Source organism: Pinus tabuliformis, chromosome J (assembly GCF_031772625.1).
Source record: "Pinus tabuliformis cultivar Carrire ecotype Pingquan chromosome J, CPIR1, whole genome shotgun sequence".
Lineage (NCBI taxonomy): Eukaryota > Viridiplantae > Streptophyta > Pinopsida > Pinales > Pinaceae > Pinus > Pinus tabuliformis.
This window is the reverse complement of record NC_142295.1, coordinates 1,098,312,975-1,098,316,056: the sequence shown is the minus strand read 5'-3', so window position 1 is coordinate 1,098,316,056 and position 3,082 is coordinate 1,098,312,975.

The following is a 3,082-nucleotide window of genomic DNA, read 5'->3' as shown; positions in this document are numbered from 1 at the left end:
TATTGACTAGTCTAAGAACAAATCTTAGCCTAAGCGAGATTATAAAGGTAATGAGAAGACTAAATGAAAGTGGGATAAGAAGTGAGGAATACTTTAGGATGCAGGTGACAAGGAGAATGTGCCATCTTATAAATTTTTTAATGCAAATGACAGAGGACATGGATTTCAGCCTAAGGAGCAGAATAAAGACAATAGCAGGAAGCTTTTGAGGTGTTGGACTTCTAGTGGAGAGCATCACAAGAGTGAGTGCCCATTGCACTAGGGTAACAAACCTTAGATTTAAAGTGCTAAGGAGGCATATACATCTGGATATGTTTGTCAGTGTATTCCTTGTATTTATGCAACAATGGATAACAGGCAGGCCGATCATCACGAATCCATTATCAAGATGGAAGGTAAGCTTCATGATTAATTTGTTTCCATTTTGGTCAATCCTGGATCTAATTATAGTTATATCAATCCTGGCCTGGCGAATAAGTGTTGCTTGAATAAAAGGTGCTTGTAGAATCTTGGTTGGTGCGGTTAGATATAGGGATGAAGAGAAGAGCTCATCATTGAGTGAGATTTTGTGCATTTGAGCTAAATGGTATGCTTCCATCAATACATCTAAATGTGCTTCCTTTGGGATCATATAGTATTCTTTTGGGCATGGATTGGTTGTTCATTCACGTGACCAAGGTAGACTTCTATGACAAGGTTATTGAGTTCCTGAATGATGATGGGGAAGAAGGGATGTGTATTTTTTGCAGTTCATATTTCGAGTGACAAAGGGAAGGATGTTGAGGATGATGAAGTCCTAAGGAGGTACCTTGATTTGCAGTAGTTCTAGGATGTGTTTACTACAAAGATTCCAGAGATGCATCCTCATAAAGAGGTTGACTTTTCTATTGAGTTGATGCTGGGAGAAGCACCAAAATCCAAGGCACCATACAAGATGAGTACCACAGATTTGGTGGAATTGAACTTGTAGCTTAAGGAGATGCTTGATAAAGGGTACATAAGGCCAAGTGTGTCACATTGGGGTGCACTTGTATTGTTTGTAAAGAAGAAGGATGGTACTGTCATATTGTGCATTGATTACCGATGGTTGAATAAGATGATTGTCAAGAATAGGTATCCATTGTTGTAGATTGATGATTTATTTGACCAGTTAAAGGGAGCTACAATTTTTTCAAAGATTGATTTGAGATCATGATATCATTAGGTGCGCATTAAAGAAGAGGGCATGTACAAGATTTCATTTTGTATGAGGTATGGACATTATGAGTTTGTGGTGGTTCTTTTTGGTCTTATCAATGCTCCAACCACTTTCATGTGCTTTATGAACAGTTTTTTGCATCCTTACCTGGACAAGTTTGTGATGGTGTTTATTGCACATTTATTGATGATATATTGATATACTCCAAGAATGAGAAATATCATGTAGACCACTTGGTAGTAGTGTTGATATTGTTGAAAGAGCATCAGTTGTATGCCAAGCTTGGCAACTGCAGTTTCTTTCAGTCTCAGATTCATTACTTGGGACATGTTGTTCCAAGGAAGGTATAGAAGTGGACCTGAAAAAGATTAAAGATATCATGGAGTGGCAAACTCCTAGTAATGCCGATGAGGTCAAATCGTTCATGGGACTAGAATTTTATTACAAGTTGTTCATCAGGAACTTATCAAAGATTGGATATCCTATTACATCTTTACCGAGGAAAGGGAAGACGTTTCAATGGACTGAAGAGTGTGCAACTAGCAGTTGAAACATTTGCTTACAAATGATCTAGTCTTGAATATTTCATATCTTGATAAGAATTTTGTAGTATGTACAGATAATTGAAAGGAACGACTTGGTGGAGTCCTGATGCAAGAAGGGCATGTAGTTTACTATGAGTCAAGGAAGATGAATGAGGATGAGTGGAACTATGTGACTCATGATCTTGAGTTGGAAGCTATCAATCATGCATTGAAGATGTGGAGACATTATCTTCTTGGGAGGAGGTTCATCTTGATGAGTGATCATAGTGGAATGAAGTACTTGTTTGAACAACCTATCTAAGCTTTAGGCAAGTTAGATGGTTGGCTACCCTCAATTATTTTGACTTTGAGATTAAGTACATCAAGGACAAGGAGAACATGGTTATAGATGCTCTTAGTGGGAGAGTGCAAATGAATCATATTTTAGCTATGAGTTATTATGAGATAAATTTACAGGAGTGGTTCTTACATCCAGGACAACATGATGAGAGGTATCAAAAACTGAAGCGGATATTGTAGCATTAGAGTGAAGGTGGTAGGGATGAGAAGTATTGCCTCACGACATATGGCTTGGTCATATTTAGGAACAATATTTATGTGTTATATAATAGTGAGATCAAGAAGATTATCTTGAGGGAGTTTCATGTCAAGCCATATTCAGGCCACCCAGGATGCCATAAGACTTTTATAGCTATTAAGAAGTTCTATTATTGGTTGAATATGAAGAAAGAGGTAGTTGAGTTTGTTGCAAGATGTTTGGACCATTAATAGTTGAAATCAAAGTGTAAGCATCTAGCTAGTTTGTTGCAACCTATTTCAATTCCAAAATGGAAATGGGAGGTCATTTCCATGGACATCATTATAGGTTTTCTGAGGACATATGGATAGCATGATTCCATCATGGTTATGGTTGACAGGTTTAGCTTGCAGTGAAATTTACTAATTCAGCTAGTATGGTAGCTCATATCTTCATCAAGGAGATGGTGAGGTTACATGGTGTTCCCAAGAAGATCATATCACATAGAGATGCCAGTTTCACTTCCAGGTTTTTGAAGGAGTTGTTTGCAGGCTTGGAGACATAGTTAGCCTTTAGTACAGCTTATCATCCGCAAATAGATGGAAAAACAAAGAGGGTTAACAATATTATTGAGGATATGTTGAGGATGTATGTCATGCATTAGCAAAGGAAGTGGGAAGAGTATCTTCCACTAGTGGAGTTTGCATATAATAATGGGTATCAAGAATCCTTGAGGATGAGTCCATTTAAGGCTCTTTATGGGCAGAGTTGTAATACACTTATTAGCTGGAGTGATTTAGTGAGAAGGGTGTTGGTTGGACC